The sequence below is a fragment of the Tamandua tetradactyla genome, chromosome 10, assembly GCF_023851605.1.
Source record: "Tamandua tetradactyla isolate mTamTet1 chromosome 10, mTamTet1.pri, whole genome shotgun sequence".
Classification (NCBI taxonomy): domain Eukaryota; kingdom Metazoa; phylum Chordata; class Mammalia; order Pilosa; family Myrmecophagidae; genus Tamandua; species Tamandua tetradactyla.
The window spans coordinates 108,625,041-108,642,866 of record NC_135336.1 but is presented as its reverse complement, the minus strand read 5'-3'; the positions used below and the strand labels follow the sequence as shown (position 1 = coordinate 108,642,866).

The 17,826-nt window shown below is 37.7% G+C and overlaps 1 protein-coding gene and 1 pseudogene across 1 annotated transcript in view; one reads left to right on the top strand and one right to left on the bottom strand.

Moving 5' to 3' along the window:
* PCNT (pericentrin) overlaps nt 1-17,826 on the bottom strand; it is a 211,165-nt gene that overhangs the window by 185,869 nt on the left and 7,470 nt on the right. The gene's annotated exons all lie outside the window — the stretch shown is intronic.
* LOC143648879 (GTP-binding nuclear protein Ran-like) lies at nt 2,790-3,472 on the top strand (annotated as a pseudogene).

Below are 17,826 nucleotides of genomic sequence, written 5' to 3'. Positions count from 1 at the left end.
GGGCTTACATTGGAAATGTAAGGATTGATGTTTCAGGCATTTTATTCTTTCTTACAAGTCTTCCAAAAGACAATAAAAAATTTTACTTATTTTTTTTTAAATAGAATAAAACATAGTTTATCTTGCAATTACTATGTGGACACTTTTGAATATCTAAGATACAGTATAGGGTCTCAGCCATCTTGTTTTTCCTGTAACATGATACTATTTCATCCTGAGAATTATTTTTAACCTTATTTATCAATTACTCCTAACTTTGGAAAAAATGACTAAAATAATGAGGAAATGGAAGGATGAGATTATTTTCCAGAGGCATGAAGCAACAGGGAAATGAACCACCACCCTCCAGTTTCTCAATGACTGAAGAGACCATCTTTAGAGTTTGCTTTTGGTTAGACAATGTGGTGAGGAGTCTCATTTTTCTGCCCAAGAAAGACATTTCACAGCCATGAGATAAATCGAAAGGTGAATGCCAACAGAGTTGCATTCACAGTTAATGACAATGGTGATACTGATGACACAAATAAAATCTAGAACAAGTCTTCATGTGACGATATTCTAGATAAATCTTCTCAAAATCAGGAACCGGAAAATGAACAATATATTTGAAAAGGTGAAAAGGGAATATGGCAGATTCACCCAGTCATTCACCAAAAAAACTATATCACATAATAACTTTGACCATCCCACTCTGTTAAAAGAATATGTGCAAAAATTATTTCTTTTTTTATGGTATTGTGTGCCAAAATTTTCTTGAGACAAAGAAATTTATACCAAAATTTCTAACAGAGTTGTTTGTAACGGTCTGTTTATTCTTACTTCTGCAAATTATTTTAAATCGGCTTAAAACTATACAAAGTTAAAAGGGTCCAGGGGAGTTATGGTAAATGGAGATGACAATTTTGACTCATATATGAGGACATTTCGAGAAAACTATGAGATCTACACTTTTAACTGAAACCTTCTATTTACTTCTTCAGCTGAAGTCTGAAATTTTCAACCCCTCAGCAAGTTTTGGATGTTCTATAACAAGAAATGGCCTGTTCTCAGACTCAAAAGGGTATGTACTGAATAAACTATGAGTGGCTGAGAGAGTTCAAATACAGTCGAGAGACTACTCTGGATTTCACGTTTCCACAAGCTTGCATTAGACCTTGCTACCTATCATATCTGGCCAAACCCTAACCAAAACCATTCCAGCCAATCCTAAAGAACACCTAGGGCATCATATAAGATTCTACAAAGGTTCCATACGCTAGGGTAACTTTCCAGAAACCTACAACCTCCAAATGGGTCCCTGGACCAGGTAAGTCCTGAAACCTAGAGGGCCCAGCCTCTCCAGAACATCAGACAGTTCCATCCCCCTACCCCTTATTACTAACAGCCCCTCCCAACATGAAAAAGTTAGTTAACAAATGAATATGATTACAGAATCATTAAATTGATATCTCTTTTAGTCTCCAGTATCTTAGAGCACCTAGAGGTAAGAAATCCAAAATTGTGGAATTGTAACCCATACCAAACTCTGAAATCTATTCTATAACTAATTGTGCTGTGCTTTGAAATTTATTGCTTTTTTTTGATGTTATTTTTCACAAAAAAAAGAAAAAAGTCAACTATGACAATAAAAAATATATATTTATTCCTTCTACCCTCCTATATTTTGGAGAAGCTAGAAGGAAAAATCCCATGACAAACTCTGGGATCTGTCCCGTAACGACTTGTTGAACAGTGCTTTGAAAACTATTGCTTTTTTCTTTCTTTGCCTTGTATATATATTATACGATAAAAAAGTTTCTTAAAAAAAAAAGGATATGTACTGGATGTTTCCATTTAAATAACATTCTCACAAAGATACTATGATGGAACAGATCAGTAGCTGCCAAGGGTTAGTGATAGGGAGGGCAATGAATTTTTTTTGAGGTAACAGAACTATTCTGTACCTTGATTTTGGTCCACAAACATGTACAGGTGCTAAAGCTCACAGACCTGCACAATAAAAGAAAAAGTCCGTTTTCCCATATGTTAATTAAAATTATTTTCAAAAAAGGAAAATGAAAAAAAAAAGAAGAAATGGCCTGTCCTCCTTATTTTGTTTCTAGAGTATAACTGAGCGGCCAGCACTGCTTTCTGCCCTCTCCGAGCTAACTGACAGAACTGAAGTAATTCCTAAAGAAAATCCTTTTCTCATCATACACGTCACTTAACAAGCTGAGGGAAGATGGCTGGCTCCTGAATATTTATCATACACTTTTTGCAATTCTAACTCAGCCTATGACCACCCTGAAATAAGCAGATAAATTCATCGAGGCTTAAAAGTAACGTGGATGTGCAAATTAAACTATTTAAAAATGAACAGAAAGAAACAAGTGCTACAGAAAATGTAGAGAGAGATGTCTTTGTTCACTGTCGGTAGGGAAAGGAGAGGTACAGCCTCTCAGAGGGCAGTGTGGGGGTCCACAGGAGGCTAGAGGTGGGGCTGCCATAGGATCCTGAAACCCTCTTGCTCAGTGTATACCTGGAGGAACTGAGTGTGGGGACACCATTTGCAGTGGATGGAGGGGACCTAAAGGTACATCGACTGAGGGACAAAGAAGGGAACTGTGGTGTGCACATACAGTGGACTCTTGAGTGGCCGCAAGAAGGGATGAAGTTGTGAGGCATGCAAGTAGGTATATGAACCTTAAGGACTGTATGTTGAATAAAATGTCAGGAACAAAAGACAAAATTATCATGCCTCACTCATATGGATTAACTATAATACAAGAACTTGGTGAATTAGACGGGAGATGGAGATGCTTCTAGAAGAACCATTGCGATGGCTGATAGGAGAACCCCAAACTCAGTTCAAACTTCTATTGGTTAGTAATGGCGGTACTGGAAAAACTACATCTGTAAAAAGTCACAAGATTCACTTGACCGGTGAATCTAAGCGGTATGTAGCCACCTTGGGCACTGAGGTCCATTCCTTGTGTTCCATACCAGCAGATGACCTGTTAAATTCAATGTAGGGGATACCACCAGTTAGGAGAAATCTGGTGGACTGAGAGATGGCTATTACATCCAAGGCCAGCGTGCCGTTATAATGTCTGATGTACCACCAAGAGTCACTTACAAGGATGTGCCTAAATGGCATAGAGATCTGGTAGGAGTGTGTGAAAACATCCCCATTGTGTTGTGTGGCAACAAAGTGGATAATGCAGGACAGGAAAGTTAAGGTAAAATCCATGGTCTTCCATCAAAAGAAGAATCTTCAGTACTATGACATTTCTGCCAAAAGTAACAACAACTTTGAAAAGCCCTTCCTCTGGCCTGCTAGAAAACTGACTGGTGACCCTGACCTGAAGCCAACTGCCATGCTTGCTCGTGACCCCCAGAGGCTGTCATGGAGCCAGCTCTGGCAGCCCAGGATAAGCATGACTCAAAGGTTGCTCAGACATCTGCTCTGCCAGATGAGGATGACAATCTGTGAGAAAATGAAGCTGGAGCCCAGCATCAAAGGTCTAGTGATGTCAATGGCGCAGCATGTTTGCCACTTTATTACAGAGCTAAGCGGAACAGGTGCTTAATCTTTGGGATGCTGCAAGAGGTGAATGGGTTTCGGAGTGAATGTGGTAGTTTAAAAAAAAAGAACCTTTTGTGGACCTGCATATTGAGCTGTTTTGGAACACAACTGTTTCCTTTTTGACTTTCAAATAAAAGACCGCTACAGTCACATCACAAATTACTCAGCAGTGAAGTCTTATTTGTTATTGTCATTTCCATTCCTTTTTGTTTAGAATCAGAATAAAATTGTATTTCAAATACAAAAACAAAACAAAAAATACCTTGGGGAACTGAAGTCAAGAGCGTGGGCTATCAGGTTGGTACCTACTGTAAAGGGTCCTAGATTGTAAGCTCTTATGGCAGTCACATATATTAAGAAGATGTCATTGTGATTTCTAAATTCTGAGATACTGAGCTATTTGTGTATAATCTAGTCGTTTCGTGAAACTTCAGGTATTTATTTGACACTGAGACTCAGAGTTAGAACTCTGAATCTATAAAAGTTAGCATTACCCCAACAGCAACTGTTTAAAGTTGAAAAAAGGATCAGACTTCGACTAGAGATATGAATGAAGCTGATCTGGATAGGGCTAAGGTATATCAGAAAACTGGGTAAAGGATGTTATGGTCCATATTTTAAAACTTCAATGTCTGTGTAAGACCTAAGGAAGAGATGTTTATTTGGTGCAAAATTTATATTTTGGGTAGCACATTACTTAATTTAGCTTGTAAGGTCAGTTTATTCAAACATCATAAGTACATGGAATCTTGAATAGGGCGTATTCAAGTTTCATGTTATGTTATGTCAACATAATTCATGTTATGTTGAGGTTAGTTAGATCCCAGAGTAATCTGAGCCGAGAATAAAAAAATACTTGCAAAATCTCCTTGGGGGACTGGGGAGAAAGAAGGAAATACTCACCTTTCCCATCTGGGAAATTTCTGATATTCTCGTAAGCAGTGGTGACAACCAAATCAATAGGCCGAGCCCTCAATCTTGGGGTTTGTTCATATGAAACTTATCTCTGCAAAGGACAAACTAAGCCTACTTAAAATTAGGCCTAGAGTCACCCCCAGAGAATCTCTTCTGTTGCTCAGATGTGGACTCTCTCTCTAAGCCAACTTGGCAGGCGAACTAACTGGCCTCCCCACTACATGGGACATGACTCCCAAGGGTGTAAATCTCCCTGGTAACGTGGGACAGAAATCTTGGGATGAGCCGGGAACAGACATTAAGGGATTGAGAAAGCTTTCATGACCAAAAAGGAAAGAGATAAATGAGATAAAGTTTCAGTGGCTGAGAGGTTTCAAACAGACTCAAGGGGTTATTCTGAAGGTTATTCTTATGCATTATATAGATATCTCTTTTTAATTTATGGTGTATTGGAGTGGCTGGAGAGAAGTACCTGAAATTGTTGAGCTGTGTTCCAGTAGCCTTGATTCTTGAAGATGATTGTATAACTACTTATCTGTTACAATGTGACCATGTGATTGTGAAAACCTTGTGGCTGATGCACCCTTTATCCAGGGTATGGGCAGATAAGTAAAAATATAAGGATAAATAAATAAATAATGGGGGTGGTTAATAGGTAAAATTAAAAATTGGTAAAAAAAAAAAAAAGGCATATGGGATGTATAGGTTTTTTCTTTTTATTTCTTTTACTTGAGTAAATGTTCTAAATTGATCATGGTGATGAATACACAACTATGTGATGATATTGTGAGCCATGACTGTATAGTTTGGATGGACTGTATGTCACAATAAAAATATTTTTTTAAAAAGTAACTTGGGATAAATAAGGGCCACGTTTTAAGACTTTAATTTCAGACAGGAATTGGCAATCTAATCAAGAAATAAACTATTTAAATTATTTACTGTGTTCGAAACTTACAAATAAAGAATCCATTTTGTTCTTGTCAAGAGCTTTTCCTACAATTAACTTTTACCTACTTGCCTTTCAGCTCTCTTTATCATACACTCCATGCTCTAAACAAAACCTTAGAGCGTAAGCTGCTTACAAACATGCACTCATATCACCAGACGTAAAGTTAACAAAATATCTGCTTCTTACAACCCCAATGATTTCACGCACAATTATAGCAAAAAGCAGCCTCCTTGAGAAATTTAGTTCATAATCCAACATACGGCAAGAAGAAAATGAAGACGATGGCTCCATCCTAACATGGTACTTATTTTACCTGTGTACATATGTGCAAATTAAAAATGTAAATTAAAAAATCATTTGTGGGGCAGGCCACGGTGGCTGAACAGGCAAGAATGCTCGCCTGCCATGCCAGAGGACCCAGGTTTGGTTCCCGGTGTCTGCCCATGTGAAAAAAAAAAATCATTTGTGCCTCAGTTTGGCAATAAGAGGGGCAAGATGTAACAGCTTACCCTGTATATTAGAGGAGATATTTTTATATGTCCCAAACCAGTGGATTTCTAGAAATTTTACTGATGAGAAAGGCCCTTGAATTTTAGAGAATTTATTTCCTATCCTCTGACATGCAACAAGATGAGAGTAATTACTATTCTTCATCACTAGTTTCAGTCAGCATAATATTATCAATGTAATGGACCATTGTGACATCTTATGGAAAGGTGATCATGGACCACACTGTGACATTGGGCTGGAGAGTTGATATATCCATGAGACAGGACTTTGAAGGTGTATTCCTGGACTTGATAACTGAAGGCAAATTCTCTCTGTGGTCTGTATGAACAGGTGACAGGGAAAAAAGTTTTACCAAATCAGGTACCAGTGAATGTGTCATTTGCTCAAGCAATGATATCACATCTGGAATCAAAGCTGAAACTGGAGTCATCACCTGATTAAATTTATTATAATCCACTGCCATTGAAGATCCATTGGTTTTCTGCACAGACCAAATAGAGTTGTATGAGGATATGGTGGAAATCACCATCCCTAAATCTTTCACGTCATTAATGGTGACATAAAACGCTGTAATCCTTTCAAGATGTGGTATTGCTTTTCATTTACTATTTTGCTAAGCAGAAGCAAGTTTTACAGGTTTCCACTTCACCTTTCCTATTATAATTGTCCTCATTTCACAGGCCAGTCAGGGAACCAATGTGGGAAATTTGCTATTTACCAGGTATGTCTATTCCAATTATTTTTTGGAACTAAGGAAGTAACCATAGAATTGTTTTGGGGATCTGCTGGATCCACTGTAAAATGAACCAAAGCTAAAACTCCTTTGATCTTCTGACTTCCATAAACTACTACTCTGACTTGGTCTCCTGGAATTAGTGTCATTCCAGAGCCATTATCCAGGAATCACTGAAGTCTCTGATCATTTCCTTTTCCCCAAAACCCAGTCACCCTGGTAAAAGGCTATAGGCTCCTCTTCTCGACCAAAAGGGGGAAGAGTAAAATGAGACTAAGTGTCAAAGGCTGAGAGATTCCAAACAGAGTCGAGAGGTTATCCTGGAGGTTATTCTTACACATTAAGTAGATATCACCTTGTTGTTCAAGACGTAGTGGAGAGGCTGGAGGGAACTGCCTGAAAATGTAGAGCTGTGCTCCAGTAGCCATGTTTCTTGATGATGATTGAACAATGATATAGCTTTCACAATGAGACTCGGTGAATGTGAAAACCTTATGTCTGATGCTCCTTTTAGCTACTATATCAACAGAAGAGTAGAACATATGGAATAAAAATAAATAATAGGGGGAACAAATGTTAAAATAAATTTAGTTTGAAATGCTAGTGGTAAATGAAAGCGAGGGGTAAGGGGCATGGTATGCATAATCTTTTTTTCTCTATTATCGTTTTATTTCTTTTTCTGTTGTCTTTTTATTTCTTTTTCTAAATCGATGCAAATGTGCAAATATTCTAAGAAATGATGAATATGCAACTATGTGATGATATTAAGAATTACTGATTGTATATGTAGAATGAATGATACCTAAATGTTTTGTTTGTTAATTTTTTTTAATTAATAAAAAAAGTTTAAAATATATATATATAAAAAAATGTTAAAAAAAAAAAGGCTTATAGGCTCCTTTTGGGAAGGCACAATTAACAGCATGATTTTTTTGGCAGTGTGCAGTGTTCATCTTCAGAGGGACACAGATTTCTCTTCATTCAAGAGTTCTGGGCCCCTTAAACTCTCTCAGGTCTGGAAACTGAGAGAACATGGTTCTCTTTTTTTTATTCAAGTTAGACTTTTGTTCACTTGACCTAGAACACTTCTGCTTATACAGATCAAATAAGAATTTGGTACACTGCCCATCTATTTCACTTCTAGGTACCTCATATTCAGCTGGTAATGCCATAGGTCTCTGTGAGTCAAACTGCTCTGATTTCTGCTTTGAATCTGCTGCCCATTACAGTCACCATGCCCCCTTATGTCTGGCAGTGAAGTGATGTCACATTGCTCTGCCAACCTGAAATTTTATCATTCTCATTGTGTTTAAGGATCCACGATCAGTAGCATAAGTTCCCACAATAAATCTGACCTGCATTGAAGAGTGACTACAGAGCTATCCACTCTCAAATTCATTCCTCACTGTGGTGGTGAAAGGTGTGCCATCTGGACAGCCCCAGTCTGGGTAAGCATGTCTCATGGTGAATACACTCTAACATTCCAAAATCCCTAAGTCTTTGTGCTAGTTCAACTACTTTACACCAGATAAATTCTGACATTTCCACTTCATTTAGTAGAGGCCACATTTTGGTCCATGTTTCAACAAATCAAGCAAAGTGTTAGAGCCTTTTCTAAACATTTAAGCAGAAACACTGAATCCAGAAACTCTGCTTCATGGGCCCATATCAATATATTCAGCCTAATCCAACTTTATATTCCTTCTACCATTATCCCCCTTTAATATCTATTACCATACATATTCCCCTGTTTTCTATCTGTATGAATTGAAGGAAACTGATAAAATATAATTGTACTTTTAACTATATTCCATGATTTATTTAGGGTTCACTGTTTTTGTGATACAGGCCTATCCTTTCTTCTTAATTTTTTCTACTAACATATATTCAGGGTGAACTGTTCTCTTTTCATAAATACCTACCAGTGGCTGACAAACCTTTATTAACCCCACTAAAATACTCATCAATTCTTTATAATGTTGTTTATCTTAATGTCCTTTTGAGATTTGACCTTACCTGCTTCTTATTGAGCTTATTTGTATTCAATGCTTTTAAGAGTATATTTAAATACTAACAAGCTTCTGAATTTATCAAGTGTAATAGGTTTCTACTGCCCAATATTTTGATTTTTGCATGAAAATTTTCCAATATAATTGTTTTGTTTTCAAATGTTTTTTGGTGAATATTTATTTATATTCACTCATAGCTCATTTATTTTTCTCTTAATATTATATTAAGCAGTTATTTCAAGCATAAGGTCTGCAATATAAAGTTTTCTAAGTTTAGATCATTTAATAATAGTTATTTGGAAATGTAGGGAACATTATATTTTTATGTTTAGAATACAAACGTTAAATAATGATATTCTTTGATTCTTCTATGCTGTGTTATTTTTCCTTCATTATATGTGAAAAAATTTCAGCTTAATAAAACTGTGGCCCATACAACATCAGTCAGCTACAGGGAAAACAAAATATAAACATACTCTGATTATACTAAAGAACATGTTCTGACCAAGATTTCATGGTGCTTTTATATCATTTCAAATATCTGTTGAGTGAACAGCCCCAGATAGTTTCACAATCTTTCTAAAAAAGAGTGTTGAATTGCAAAAGACCCCTAAAATTTAATATGTCAGAAGTTCTCCAAACATTAAAATTTTAAAGTTACAAATAAATTTTGGGACTATTTCACTGCAAAAAAAAAAAAAAAAAAAAAAAAAATCATTTTTGGACTTTCGGGCCAAGAAGGCAGCTTAACAACATGCGCATTTTAGTTTGTCCTCCAGAACAACTACTAAATAACCAGAAACAGTACAGAACAGCTCCTGGGGCCACATCAGTGACCGGACACACAGCGTACCCCAGGTTGGACCGGCTGGACCAACTGCGAGCCCCCCCAGAACCGTGATTTCCCCAAGCCACGGGGGCTGGCGCCCCTCCCCGACAGGCTGGTTCCCAGGCGGGAAAGGAAGGAGACTTTACCAGCAGCAGGGGATGAGCCCACCCAAACGCCAATACTGGAATTAATTAATTAACAAATTCTGACTACTAAAAATAGGTCCCCAGTTCAGGTGAACCTGGTCAAAGCAGAGGTTGCTCATTTTTGCCTCAGCACCGGGGACAGGGCTGATGGAAAAAAAAAAAAAGAAGAAGGAAACAGAAGTTTTTGCGGCTGTGTTCCTACAAAGGCTTGACTGCCTTTGGATAAAGCGGAATGGCTTCTCAGGCTGCAACTGCCCCAGGCATGGGCAGAAACAAGCTTGTTTGAGGGCTTGTCTGGAGACTGTGCCTTCCCCAGGGGAAGGGTGAAGCACAACTCAGGTGGATTCCCTCCCTTAAGGAATTCAGACACCAGGGCTTGGTAATTTGAAGCCATTAAAACCAGCCTACAACCTCTCCTCTGTCTCTACCACGTCCCCAGCCAAAATTAAAGGTACCGCCATCATCTTACGCTGGTGGGACCTGCAGGCAGACAAGTGCCACACACTGTGCAGGAGAAGAAAAAAAGAGTCCAGAGACTTCACAGGAAAGTCTTTCAACCTGCTGGGTCTCACCCTCAGGGAAAACCGACACAGATGACTCTTTACTTCCAAGAGGAGACCAGTTTGGTCTGAGAAAACCCAGCTGGGGTCTGTAATACCTACACAGACCCTCCTAAGTGTGTAGGGAGGAAAGGTACCATACAAGCAGGGCAAGAAACAAGAAAACAAGAACTGAAAAATTCTCCTCTGTTAAACAAAACCTAAGCTAGAAATCCAGATAAAGCTGAACTGAATGTCAAAGAACAGACAAACAACAAATTCATCCAGCAAGAAAACCCTAGGTAAAAGAAGCGCAAGCAATCTCCAAAATAAACTAAATGAGGTAATTAAATGTCTAGACACCAGCAAAAAATAACAACTCACACTAGGAAAATTGAAGATATGGCCCAGTCAAAGGAACAAATCAACAATTCAAATGAGATACAGGAGTTAAAACGATTAATTAAGAATATACGAACAGACGTGGAAAACCTCATCAAAAACCAAATCAATGAACTGAGGGAGGATATGAAGAAGGCAAGGATGAACAAAAAGAAATCCAAAGTCTGAAAAAACAAATCATGGAACGTATGGGGATGAAAGGTGCAGTAGAAGAGATGAAAAAAAACAATGGAAACTTACAATGGTAGATTTCAAGATAGAGGTTAGGATTAGTGAACTGAAATCCGACAAGATACAGAAACTATAGGGAAAAAAATGGAAAAATATGAGCAGGGATTCAGGGAATTGAATGATAATATGAAGCACAAAAAATATACATGTTGTGGGGGTCCCAGAAGGAGAAGAGAAGGGAAAGAAGGAGAAAAACTAATGGAAGAAATTATCACTGAAAATTTTCCAACTCTTATGAAAGACCTAAAATTACAGATCCAAGAAGTGCAGCGTACCCCAAAGAGAACATATTCAAACAGAAGTTCTCCAAGACACTTACTAGTCAGAATGTTAGAGGTCAAAGAGAAAGAGAGGATCTTGAAAGCAGCAAGAGAAAAGCAATCCATCACATACAAGGGAAACCCAATAAGATTATGTGTAGATTTCTCAGCAGAAACCATGGAAGCTAGAAGACAGTGGGATGATATATTTAAATTACTAAAAGAGAAAAACTACCAACCAAGAATTCTATATCCAGCAAAATTGTCCTTCAAACATGAGGGAGAAATTAAAACATTTTCGACAAAAAATCACTGAGAGAATTTGTGACCAAGAGACCAGCTTTGCAAGAAATACTAAACGGAGCACTAGAGACAGACATGAAAACATAGAAGAGAGAGGTGTGGAGAAAGGAGTGTAGAAAGAAGGAAAATTAGATATGACATATAAAATACAAAAGGCAAAATGGTAGAGGAAAGTACTACCCAAACAGTAATAACACAAAGTGTTAATGGATTGAACTCCCCAATCAAAAGACATAGACTGGCAGAAGGGATTAAAAAACAGGATCCTTCTATATGCTGTCTACAGGAAACACATCTTAGACCCAAAGATAAACATAGCTTGAAAGTGAAAGGCTGGGAAAAGATATTTCATGCAAATAACCAGAAAAGAGCAGGAGTAGCTATACTAATATCCAACAAATTAGACTTCAAATGTAAAACAGTTAAAAGAGGCAAAGAAGGATACAATGTACTAATAAAAGGAACAATCCAACATGAAGACGTAACAATGATAAATATTTATGCACCGAACCAGAATGCCCCAAAATACATGAGGCAAACACTGCAAACACTGAAAAGGGAAATAGACACATATACCATAATAGTTGGAGACTTCAATTCTCCACTCTCATCAATGGACAGAACATCTAGAGAGAGGATCAATAAAGAAACAGAGAATTTGAATATTACAATAAATGAGCTAGACTTAACAGACATTTATAGGACATTACACCCCACAACATCAGGTTACGCATTTTTCTCAAGTGCTCATGGATCATTCTCAAAGATAGACCATATGCTGGGTCACAAAGCAAGTCTCAACAAATTTAAAAAGACTGAAATCATACAAAACACTTTCTCAGATCATAAGGGAATGAAGTTGGAAATCAATAATAGGCAGAGCGCCAGAAAATTCACAAATACGTGGAGGCGCAACAATACACTCTTAAACAACAAGTGGGTCAAGGAAGAAATTACAAGAGAAATCAGTAAATATTTTGAGGCAAACGAAAATGAAAACACAACGTATCAAAACTTATGGGATGCAGCAAAGGCAGTGCTAAGAGGGAAATTTATTGCCCTAAATGCCTATATCAAAAAAGAAGAAAGGGCAAAAATACAGGAATTAACTGTCCACTTGGAAGAACTGGAGAAAGAACAGCAAACTAACCCCAAAGCAAGCAAAAGGAAAGAAATAACAAAGATTAGAGCAGAAATAAATGAACTTGAGAACATGAAAACAATTGAGAAAATCAATAAAACCAGAAGCTGGTTCTATGAGAAAATCAATAAGAGTGATGGCCCCTTAGCAAGACTGACAAAAAGAAGAAGAGAGAGGATGCAAATAAATAAGATCAGAAATGGAAGAGGAGACATAACCACTGACCTCACAGAAATAAAGGAGGTAACAACAGGATACTATGAATAACTTTATGCTAATAAATACAACAATGTAGATGAAATGGACAACTTCCTAGAAAGGCATGAACAACCAACTTTGACTCAAGAAGAAATAGATGACCTCAACTACCAATCACAAATAAAGAAATTGAATCAGTCATTCAAAAGCTTCCCAAAAAGAAAAGTCCAGGACCATACGGCTTCAGATGTGAATTCTACCAAACATTCCAGAAAGAATTAGTACCAACCCTGCTCAAACTCTTCAAAAAAATTGAAGTGGAGGGAAAGCTACCTGTTTGGTGAAGCCAAAACATCACCCTCATTCCAAAACCAGGCAAAGATATTACAAAAAAAGAAAACTACAGACCAATCTCTCTAATGAATATAGATGCAAAAATCCTCAACAAAATTCTAGCAAATCAAATCCAACAACACATTAAAAAAATTATACATCATGACCAAGTAGGATTCATCCCAGGTATGCAAGGATGGTTCAACATAAGAAAATCAATTAATGTAATACACCATATCAACAAATCAAAGCAGAAAAATCACATGATCATCTCGATTGATGCAGAGAAGGCATTTGACAAAATTCAACATCCCTTCCTGTTGAAAACACTTCAAAGGATAGGAATACAAGGGAACTTCCTTAAAATGATAAAGGGAATATATGAAAAACCCACAGCTAATATCATCCTCAATGAGGAAAAGCTGAAAACTTTACCCCTAAGATCAGGGGGGAAAAAATATCACCACTGTTATTCAACATCGTGTTGGAAGTTCTAGCCAGAGCAATTAGACAAGAAAAAGAAATACAAGGTATCAAAATTGGAAAGGAAGAAATAAAACTCTCACTGTTTGCAGATGATATGGTAATATATGTCGAAAAGCCTGAAAAATCCACAGCAAAACTACTAGAGCTAAAAACGAGTACAGCAAAGTGGCAGGTTACAAGATCAACACTCAAAAATCTGTAGTGTTTCTATACGCTAGTAATGAACAATCTGAGGGGGAAATCAAGAAACAAATTCCATTTACAATTGCAACTAAAAGAATAAAATACTTAGGAATAAATTTAAAGAGACAAAAGACCTATACAAAGAAAACGACAAGAAATTGTTAAAAGAAATCACAGAAGATCTAAATAGATGGAAGGGCATACCATGTTCAGGGATTGGAAGACTAAATATAGTTAAGATGCCAAGTCTACCTAAATTGATTTACAGATTCAATGCAATACCAATCAAAATCCCAACAACTTACTTTTCAGAAACAGAAAAAACAATAACCAAATTTATCTGGAAGGGCAGGGTGCCTTGAATTGCTAAAAGCATCTTGAGGTAAAAAAACAAAGCTGGAGATCTCACGCTGCCTGACTTTAAGGCATATTATGAAGCCACAGTGGTCAAAACAACCTGGTACTGGCATAAAGATAGATATGTTGACCACTGGATTCGAAGAGAGTGTTCAGATATAGACCCTCTCATCTATGGACATTTGATCTTAGATAAGGCAGTGAAGCCAACTCACCTGGGACAGAACAGTCTCTTCAATAAATGATGCCTAGAGAACTGGATATCCATATGCAAAAGAATGAAAGAGGACCCATATCTCACACCCTATACAAAAGTTAACTCAAAATGGATCAAAGATCTAAACATCAGGTCTGAGACCATAAAACAGTTAGAGGAAAATGTAGGGAAATATCTTCTAAATCTTATAATTGGAGGTGGTTTTATAGACCTTACACCTAAAGCAAAGGCACTGAAAAAAGAATAAATAAATGGGAACTCCTCAAAATTAAACACTTTTGTGCATCAAAGAACTTCATCAAGAAAGTAAAAAGACAGCCTATACAATGGGAGACAATATTTGGTAACAATATATCAGATAAAGGTCTAGTATCCAGAATTTATAAAGAGATTGCTCAACTCAACAACAAAAAGACAACCAATCCAATTATAAAATGGGAAAAAGACTTGAACAGATACTTCTCAGAAGAGGAAATACAAATGGCCAAAAGGCACATGAAGAGATGCTCAACGTCCCTGGCCATTAGAGAAATGCAAATCAAAACCACAACGAGATATCATCTCACATCCACCAGAATGGCCATTATCAACAAAACAGAAAATAACAAGTGCTGTAGAGGATGTGGAGAAAGAGGCACACTTATTCACTGTTGGTGGGAATGTCAAATGGTGCAACCACTGTGGAAGGCAGTTTGGCGGTTCCTCAAAAAGCTGAATATAGAATTGCCATATGACCCAGCAATACCATTGCTAGGTATCTACTCAGAGGACATAAGGGCAAAGACACAAACAGACATTTGCACACCAATGTTTATAGCAGCATTATTTACAATTGCAAGGAGATGGAAACAACCAAAATGTCCATCAACAGACGAGTGGCTAAACAAACTGTGGTATATACATACGATGGAATATTATGCAACTTTAAGACAGAATAAACTTATGAAGTATGTAACAATATGGATGGACCTTGAGAACATTATGCTGAGTGAGTCCAGCCAAAAACTAAAGGACAAATACTGTATAGTCTCATTGATATGAACTGCCATTAGTGAATAAACTTGGAATATTTTGTTCGTAACAGAGACCATCAGGAGATAGAAATAGGGTAAGATATTGGGTGATTGGAGCTGAAGAGATAGAGACTGTGCAACAGGACTGGATACAAAAACTCAGAAATGGACAGCACAATACTACCTAACTGTAATATAATTATGTTAAAACACTGAATGAAGCTGCATATGAGAATGATAGAGGGAGGAGGGCTGGGGACATAAATGAAATCAGAAAGAAAGACAGATGTTAAAGACTGAGATGATATAATCTAGGAATACTTAGAGTGTATAATACTAGCGAAATGTACAATGTACAAATTTTAAAAATGTTTTTGCATGAGGAAGAACAAAAGAATGTCATTATTGCAGGGTACTGAAAATAGATGGTAATTAATATTTTAAAATGTCACCTTCTGTGTGAGACTAAAGCAAAAAATGTTTATTTGGTACAAAATTTATATTTTGACTAGTGCATTTCTTAATATAACTTATGTAGACAGTTTGATTGAACACCATGAGTACTTGGAATCTCAGGTAGGACATGAGATTTTGTTGGTTTGTCCAGAGTGACGCCCCGATGAATCCCAGAGTGATCCGATCAATGAGTGGAAAAGTATCTGCAAAGCCTCCTTCGGGGAGTGGTGAGAACGGGGAGAAATTCAACTTCCCCAAGTTGAACTCCTGTGCTTCTCACAAGCAGTGTGGACAACCAAAGCTATAGGCAGAGCCCCCAGTCTTGGGGTTTGTTCATATGAAACTTAACCCCGCAAAGGATAGGTCAAGCCTACTTAAAATTTAGGCCTAAGAGTCACCCCCAAGAGAGCCTCTTTTGTTGCTCAGATGTGGCCCCTCTCTCCAGCCAACACAATGAGCAGTCTCACCACCCTACCCATCTCTACATGGGACATGACTCCCAGGGGTGTGGACCTTCCTGGCAATGTGGGACTGAGATCTTGGAATGAGCTGAGATTCAGCATCAAGGGATTGAGAAAAACCCTAGAATGAGCTGAGATTTAGCATCAAGGGATTGAGAAAACCTTCTCCATCAAAAGGGGGAAGAGGGAAATGAGACAAAGTGTCAATGGCTGAGCGATTCCAAACAGAGTCGAGAGGTTATCCTGGAGGTTATTCTTACGCATCAAGTAGATATCATCTTGTTATTCAAGATATAATGGAGAGGCTGGAGGGAACTGCCTGAAAATGTAGAGCTGTGTTCCAGTAGCCATGTTTCTTGAGGATGATTGAATAATGATAGAGCTGTCACAATGTGACTGTGTGATTGTGAAAACCTTGTGTCTGATGCTCCTTTTATCTACCTTGTCAACAAAGGAGTAGAACATATGGAATAAAAATAAATAATAGGGGGAACAAATGCTGAAATAAATTTAGTTTAAATGCTAGTGATCAATGAAAGCAACGGGTAAGGGGTATGGTAGGTATAATCTTTTTTTTTTTCTTTCCTGTGTTCGTTTTATTTCTTTTTCTATTGTCTTTTTCTTTTTCTGAATTAACGCAAATGTTCTAAGAAATGATGAATATGCAACTAAGTGATGATATTGTGAATCACTGATTATGTTTTATTTTGTTTATCTTTTAATTAATAAATTTAATTAATAAATAAATTAACAATAATAATATAAATAAATAAATAAATAACAACATCCATCAGTTAGGCATCTTACTGTGTAACAGACACATAAAGTAACATGAACCTTTGTGCAATTAAGGAGCAGCTCCTTGACAGCTTCCCTTTAAAGACGTACAGCATTTCGAGGGCCACTACCAATATCATGTGATCTGACCACTTCCTGACCCGGCCCTTGTGAACAAACCACCCAGCACTCTTCTCCTTCACAACTCTGCTTCTATCTGAGACTGAGCTAGGTGTAACTGCAAAGGCTTAGCTCCTGCTGAAAGTCAGCTCAACTCCAAATCTCTGAAGGAAAGAATTCTGCACCCAGCTCCTCTCCAACCCCTCCACCAGTTTAGATAATTGAGAATTCACTGCACTTGCCAATTTATTTTATTCTTTCCCCACTAAAAAGGGAGCCAAAGCTGTAGGCAGAGGATCCCGAACCCCCAGGGTTCCTCAGTGGGCCTCAGCATGGCCAGCAGGGCCCACATCAGCAGGGCTGCCCAGGGCTCGCCAACAACCCAGCTTCTGTCCCTTCCGGCCCCAGCCCCCACCCCACCGCAGCAGGAAGAATCCATAGCCTGCACACCCACAACCATCCCACAGCCCGACGGGTTGCCTGGATTTCTTCTTTGTTCTCCATTCTCCACTCTCGCTCTGTTCCGGACCCATCCACTCCAACAGTCCCTCACCCCACACCAGTCTCTAAAATGATGAGTAAATCACTCCCCATTCACAGGAGACAAAGTTAGTTGTACAATTCAAAAGGTAAGCTACCATTTTCGTTTTCTTTTTTTAAAGGAAATAAAGAATAAAAAACATGAACTCA